Raw genomic sequence first — 8,763 nt, 5'->3', positions numbered from 1 at the left:
GAGGTTGAGAAAGAAAAATAAAATAAAAATAAAAAGCATTGAAAAAGAAAAAAAAAGAAATAGAAATCAGATTGTGCTAATAAGTTGAGTGAAAAGGTGTAACAATTGTGCAATGAGAAAAAGGTGAATGAAATATGTGAATGCTCGAGATTGTGAGAAGTGATCACTCCCATATGATTAGGTAAGATTTTTGTTTCAATTACCTTTAGAAATGGTATTTCTTTGTTACCCAAGCCACATTACAACACTTGAAGTCCTTGTGATTTGTGTTTTATGCTTTCAATATGATTTTTTTAGATAAATGCATAATTTGATCTAGACGTTAGCAAGATTGTTGGGTGTGAGTCAAGTCCCTCATGTTTGTTCTTCATCAATTGATGAAGTTGTGTGTTAGGTATGATTCATCTTTGAAAATGTATTGATTTAGAATTTTTGAAATGTGTTTTGTGCTTAGAATTTGTTTCATAGTCATGGTATCATTGTAGTATAGTGGTAAGCATTGTTTTAATTATAATTTTGAAATTTGAACCATGCATTTGTTTCCGTTTGTAAAAACTTGTTGATCATGATTGCTTGGTGATTGCTTTCGTTTTCTTTAGGGTAATTGATTCTTGTTTGAGGACAAACAAGTTCTAAATTGGGAAGAGTTTGATAAGTTCTAAATTGTGGTAATTTTGTGTGTGAATAATTGGCACTTATTGACTTGTTTCAATTGATTTTCCTGCATAAACCTCAACTTTTGCATATATATATTGTATAATTTGCATTATCATGTAAATATCTTTTAGTTGAGAAATTTCATATCCTTTTGTAGGTTTCCTTGCATGGTTGAAGCATTGGGCACTTGATAGGCAAAAGCAAAGCTTCAAGATGCAATTTTGGAGGGAAATTAAGTTGCTGCTTGGGCTTAGCGCGGTCCTAGAACGCTTAGAGAAACAAAAGGTAGGTGGAATTGTTCGCGCTAGGAGTGCGCTAGGATCACGCTTAGCGCGAATCAAGGCAGTTTAAGTTCATTTTTTCTTATCGCGCTAAGCGAGCTCTGCTTGGGCTTAGCGCGATTCTACTTTTTCAGTCCCTATTTATTCATTTGTACATAGATTTTTAGGGTATAGTTTTGGGAATTTTTAGCCCCAATTCCATCAACACCATTTTTTGTAGTTAGGAGAGATAGATACTTAAAAAACAACAAGTTAGGATGCTTTTTGAAGATCCAAAGTTGGATTTGCCTTTATCATTGGGAAATTGCGGTGGATGTTTGTTCATCTTCATTCTTCTCCTTGTAATCCCTTTTTTGTTGGGTTTGCATGTAAGTTCGATTTCATAGTATGTATAGTTATTAATCATGATGTCATGTATGATCTACTTACGAATATATATCGATGTTATCCTTGTTTACTTGTTTATCTATTGATTTGAACCGTTATTAAGCAACACTCTTCGAATCTAGATCTAGGATAATCATCTGTTAGACGTTAAACTCTAGACATAGATTTAGATCTAACATTCAACGTGGGTATCGATTTATGCTACATATTGTTTGATAGACTGAGAGATCGTCGATTAAATAATACAGTAGAATTCTTGACAGAAGTTTAGACATGAACCCTATTGTGAGCGATACATGATGATATTGATGAATGTTTAGATTGTGCATAATTGGTTGGTAAATTACATGTTCATATAGTGGATGAAATACAATCCTTTAAAGCTCTCAGATCTCTCCGAAGGTTTATTTATTAAGTCATTCGTTTTACATAGTTTAGCTTTTAAATTCAAATCTTACAAACCCAAGCTTAGAAACATAGATACCGTCAAACGACATTTAATGTTGCATTAGTCCCTGTGGAGACGATAAAAATCAAAATACTTACTCTTGCTTGATGCTTTACTGCAATCAATAGTACTCCGCGTAAACCCATCTTGGATGCGTCACATTATACTACAAATGGTTCCTTCGCATCTGGTAAGGTTAAAACCGGTGCAGTAGTCAATCTCCTCTTCAATTCTCTGAAACTTTCCACATACTGATATTCCACACAAATGCTTGACCCTTTCGGGTCAAATGAGTCAAACGTAAAGCTAACTTGGAAAAACCCTCGATGAATCTTGTGTAGTAATCGGCTAGTCCAGGGAAACTTCTGATCTCAGTAATTGTCTTTAGAGCTTCCCACTGTAATATTAAATCTACTTTCGAAGGATTTGTCGTTATATCACCACTGGAAATTACATGACCCAGAAAACTAACTTCATGTAACCAAAATTCACATTTAGACAGCTTTTCATATAACTGTTTCTCTTTCAGAACTTAAAGCACAATATGGAGATGCTCTACATGATATTCTGACTTGGAATATATCAGGATGTTGTCGTTGAAAACCACAAAAAACTTATACAGGTAAGTATGGAAAGTTCTATTCATATATTCCATAAACACACCAAGGGCATTAGAAACTACGAATGATGTTACTGAGTATCCATAGTGACTGTACCGAGTTCTAAAAGTAGTCTTCGAGTTATCTTCATCTTTCACTCGGATCTGGTGATAGCCAAATATCAAATATATCTTGCTGAATACACATGCTCCAACCAATTGCACCATAAGATCGTCGATTCTGGGAAGGGGATATTTATTTTTAATAGTGACTTTATTCAGCTGGCGATAGTCGACGCACAATCTCATACTGTCGTCTTTATTATTGAATAATAACACTGAAACTCCCCAAAGAGTCACACTTGGTCTGATAAATTTCTTCTCAAGCAAATCTTCTAATTGTTTCTTTAATTCATCCAATTATGTTGGAGACATTCTATAAGGTGCCATCGGTACAAGTTTGGCGCCCGACACTAGATCAATAGAAAACTTAACTTCTACCTCGGGCAGTAGATCAATAATATCTTATGGAAATACTTATGGAAGTTCTTTCACCACAAGTAGATCAACCATTGATGTAATACTTCCTATCTGTAAAGAAGTAAACATTACAAACACTTGGGCTTCATCTTTCAAGAAATATCTCATCTGATTGGCCAATATGAATAGAGGATCTTTCTCTTCCACGAACTCAGAAAATAACACTGCCTTGGAATAACAATTGATATAGATACGTTTAAACTCTTGCCAGTTCATCCTCAAAATAATATCAAGTTGACTCAAAGGTAAGTAGACAAAGTCAATACCAAAGTCCGTACCAAATATCTTCAGATGGCAATTCAAACAAATTGAATAAGTAGTCACCGACCCATTAGCCGAAGTATAAATTATCGTACCTTCACCCATAGGAGACACAAAGAGATTTTATCTTTTCGCACAATTAGCATATATAAAAGAATTAGTAGCACCTATATCAATGATAGTAATCAAAGGAATACCATTAATAAAGCGTGCACCTCAGATAAGATTATCGGACTTTGAGGCTTGTACACCACTGAGAGCAAAAATGTTTCTACTAGATTTGACATCTTGCGTCTTCTTAAGTTTATGAAAATTGGTACTAATGTGACCAGTCTCTCAACAATTATAACAAACCACTCCAACACTTTTACATTCATTAGACTTATGCCCAACTTCCCCACATTTGTAACATGTTAGTGCAGTACACTCTGACGCACAATGACCAAGTACACCACATTTGAAGCACTTGGTCGGATTAGAATCACCTCCCCCCTTTGACTCTTCCCATTATTATTCTTATGCTGAAATTTCTGTTTACCCTTACCATCGGGAACAATATAAGGCTTTCCGCAATTCTGGTTACCATTCTTCTTATCAATAACATTTTGTAATAGACAGATCTTGCACGATTGTCCTCATCATAAATACTACACTTGTTAACTAGCACTGGTAATTGACGGATCTCCTCATATTCGATAAACTGCTTAATCTTTGGGTGAAGTCCATTCTCAAACTTGATGCATTTGGATTCTTCATATTTAACTCCATTGTAATGTGGGCAGAATCTGATCAAATCTTCAAATTTCGCAGCATAGTCTGCGACTAACATATTCTCTTGTCTAAGATTCAGAAATTCAATCTCTTTTTTATTACGTCAGGAAAGTGTTTTTCCAGAAATGTAGCTATGAATACAGCCCAAGTTACAACGGTACCTGCAGCCTGAAACCTTTGTCGTGCATTAGTCCACCAATACTTTGCTTCCTTAGTTAACATACGAGTCCCATAAAGAACCTATTGAGCATCAATACAAGCAATAAACCTGAATATCATTTCAATTTCCTACAACCAAGTATACGTATCTTCCGAATCATACCTCCCTTTAAAGGTCATAGGATTATTCCTCTAGAATCTGCTAATCCCATGACCCTCACCACCTTCAGCCTGATTATTCCGTTGAGCCTGCAAAGCCTATTGTGCATGCCCTATCACCTGAGCCATAACTTATAAGCCTCAACAATAGCACATTCAATTCTCCCATCCATTCCTTTGTATATCAACAAATAACTATTAGAAGAAACATTGTATCGACAGTATTCAAACACTCTTCGCACACTAGGAAATAACCTCATTAACAAAACCTGGCTGGATAAACCGACCTACTCTGATACCACTATTGTAACGGTAACAATTTTGAGATTAAGCTATTGATTAACTTAACTCATAAAGCAAGAGTCGCCACTGCACTTTTGTTATTTCTAAAGGAAAAGAGAAAAAGTACGAACAAAACCCGAAGAAGTTTTAAAACAAAACTAATAAAAAGAGAACAAGGGTTTGTCGGTTAGTTATGCAAAGGGAATGTATTAGCACCCTAAATATCCATGGTACTCCATGGTAACCTCTTTGAAAATATGTACATTTTGGTTTTAAAAATGTGTTATTTGTAAAAGATTGGAGGGATGAGAAAATAAGTATATTTTCTTCTTTTTTTTGTGTTTGCCAAGACTTTTGAAGTCTCATGCCTATGTACCAACAAAATGCAATGGATGATCAAAACCTCGTAGTTCGTGGTAAAAATAACAAAAGGAGTTTGTTTTGATTCATTTTTTAGGGAAAAGACACCATGTCATTTTAAGGAGGATACTCAACTAGTCACCCACAAGTATGAGAACTTTGCATCATCATGAGAAGGGCTCCAACTTGGATAAGGATCAACACGTATGCCACTTGCTCCAACATATGAAAAAGAATTATCATCAATACTATGGAGATAAGAGAATTATAACTCAACTATGGAAAGGACTCATGTTTAATGCATTGAGAAAAGTTTTGAAAGAAAAAGTGCACAAGGGCACAAAAATGGTTTGAATGAGTTATGCATTTTTTTAGTCTTTTGAAATTAGTCTAAACATGCTTAATATGGATTGACATTTATTAAGAAAAATATTTTGAAAATCACTTGACAAAAGTCAAGGTTTATTGAGAAAAATGATCCAAGTTTAGAAAACAAGAAGGTTTTGAAGTAGAGAGAAGGTTTGGAAAATTTAAGAAAGGGGAGAAGGAGAAGAAAATACTATCCTAAAGCATAAAGTAAATGCCAGAAAATAAAGGCATAAAGGTAAATGTCTTTGAAGTAAAAGTTAATACAAGTAAAATGTTAGTTAAAGATGTTAGTGAAGATGAAAAGATGTTTTGGTCATTTTTGGGAGAACACTCAACCATCCAGTCACAAGCATGAAAACATGAAACTCTACATCATTTATAAGAAGGGCTCCAACTTGGATAAAATCAACAAGCATGCCACTAACTCCCACAAATGGAAAAGGAGCAACATTTTTACACAATACCATGAGGAATAGCATACTTACAATCTCACTTATAAAAATGTCACTGCCTTTGGGACAAATTTAGCGCTATGTTAAGCAATCATAATTGGACTTATGTAAAAGTCACAACTATCTGTGGCCGGTCAATAATAATATTTGTGTTAATACATGCTAGATAAATGATATGTAAATCATCCTCCTAAAGCCATGCCACACAAGAAAAGAAAAAGAAAGGGGATGATCAAGCACAAAGGCTATGAGGATAGTCCATTACTTCAATCCACACTTCATGACACTTATAACAAACTTATACATCAATCTAAAGTATCTTAAATGATTCATGATCATTTATAAGGTATATTTAAAACAATGAAAGTTCATCAAGTACCAACCCAGACATCATGAACAAGATGGACACAATCCTTCCAATTGATCAAAGAGAAAAGAAAGAGATGAAGAAGATGGGGGTATGAGAGATCACACCCAAATTGGATCAAAAAATTTGATCAAGTCATCATCAAAATCAATCATCCATTTTGGTGGATTAGGATTTTCACTCCATCAACACCCAAAATCCATTGAGTTTGATGAGACTTGAACTCAAAATCATCATGATCCAAGGCCAACAGAAGTCCACAAGGCCATACAAATTTAAAATGCAATTAAATGAAATAAAAATGCATCAAAGGTATTTTTAAACGATTTTTAAAATGGAAATAAAATGGAAAATCTACAAAGTCCTTCAAAACACCAAATAAATGTCCAAGAAAATTATGTAAGGTTGGAAATAAAATGATAAATATATAATAAAATTTTTAGAATTTTAAAATACAAAAAAGTATTTTTAAACCAATTAAAATAAGGGAGAAAAGAGAAAATGCATGAAAAATAGGAAAACAATAAAATAAAAAATAAAAATAAAAATAAAAATCAGATGAAGAAAAAAAAGAACTTTAGAAATTATTTTGGGTTTTTTTTTGGATAAAAAATTAAATTACTATGATTTTTTAAATAAAAATTAATTTAAAAATAAAAATAGAAAAAGAAATAAATCAGAAATAAATCAGAAAAAACCAGGAGCGTGGGATCACGCCTCATTAATTGACGTGGTAGATCCAACACTCCAAATATTGAGAAACACGATGGAACACGCTGCAAGCAAAGTAAAAGATCCAGTTTGAATTTAATTAGTCAAAACATTTCAAAATGCCAATGTGTCTGGTCCAAACTCAAACCACCTGAGAAACATTCCGGTTATCTTCTCCGGTGAGCTCTCACCGGAGTTTCATCATTTGGTAACTTCAAGACACAAGACCACCACCATTGTGATCCCTTTCTCATCCTGAATTCAACCTCATACTCCAAATTCATTTATGTGAACTGAGCAAAGGGAATTTCAAAGAAGTTTTAGAAACAAGCAAGCCACGAAAAATAAAATAAAATAATGAACACAATCAGTCAACACCAGATAAGTTAGCGGAAAGCATAAGAGAGTGAATGACTACATTGTGGTAACTTGTTTGATTTCAAATGATGCTCATAACTACCTTGTCTAGATGGTGATCAAAAGTTGGTGAAGCTTGATCTGGTTATAGCACTTCAGGAGGTCTCAGAGCTTGGGAATTGTTGCAAAAGTTTCAGAGGATGTCGATGGAGCTAATGGAATCAAGAAAATGGATTGAAACAGACTGGAACTCAAAACACGATAGTTGAATTTTCTGAAAAAATTTCAAGTTGCAACAGGGGTTTCTTGGCTCTCCAAAGCTTGCAAATGAAGACAATAACTTCCTCTATTTATAGGAAGTGTGATTGGATCCAAATACGTGTGGAATGATGTTGAATTCGTGCAAAATGAATTTGATCCAAGTGTGACTTGAAACTCGTAAAAACTCATCACTAGCGTCAAACTCCAGAAATGACATTGACTTATCAAAACAGTCGATATGAACTTTGAATCTAAACTCAGAAAACAAAACTGTCTCATCCAACAATCCACACTCTTGCAATTGATGGCACGTTGAACCAATCTTCCACACCTGAACATCTCAGAGAAGCAAAAGCTTTTCCCTCACTTGTTTCAATCCCGCTCCTACATGAAAGCGGTTAGAAAAACACCGAGTACCGACAGTGTTTCACACACATGTCACGTACCATGGAATAAAATATCATGACAAACCTGGTCGGATGAACCAACCTACTTTGATACCACTATGTAACACCTTAAACCTGATACTTATATATTAAGCTTTACACGACAATTTAAGGTGTCATCAACGATAAAACCTTTAACAAATCAAACATTTAACAAACACGCAACGGAAATATCAACGTCATACAACATTTGTCATTGCACACTCACCTTCACTTAAGGTATCATTACGATGATATTCGATATTATTTCAATTAAATAAAACAACATAACTTAGACTCTTAGTCTTAATCTTCAAATTATGATAAACGATTTTCAAAATAAAGAGTTATCATATTCTACTCTTTAAAAACTTCAACATAAACCGAATAAAAACGATTAAACTCCAATAAAACATAATAAGCAAACAAACATTCCAAACTCTGATGTTACAGGATCAGAGCAAAACTTCTAAACAATGATGAAACTAATGAAGTAACTCCATGAGCTAACTTCCACTTACTACAACAAACTCTACTCCTAAGTATCTACAAGATTTATATGGTGAAAAATATGAAAGCAAAAGGGGTGAGAAACAACAAACCAATATAAATAGTGTAAGGAATGCTAAGATAGAGAATATACGACAAGCACACATTCATTACACAACCATCTACAACATATTCTCACACCCAAATCATGACAACATGTAGATATTCTCAACCAATCAATCAACATCATGAAACAATCAACTACATATGAAATTATGTATTCAAATGTACTCCACAAATGACTCATTATGCATGCAGTATCATTCATGAACACTCAGGTTTATCTCGCTCCCAATCCCTATCATTTGACCAGAGCACACCAAATCAGTATCATCACCATAGGTAACGTTTCACTAGCTCCCACCTAGA

The sequence above is a fragment of the Lathyrus oleraceus genome, chromosome 3 (assembly GCF_024323335.1).
Source record: "Lathyrus oleraceus cultivar Zhongwan6 chromosome 3, CAAS_Psat_ZW6_1.0, whole genome shotgun sequence".
In the NCBI taxonomy this organism is placed as follows: Eukaryota; Viridiplantae; Streptophyta; class Magnoliopsida; order Fabales; family Fabaceae; genus Lathyrus; species Lathyrus oleraceus.
This window is presented reverse-complemented; position numbering follows the sequence as displayed.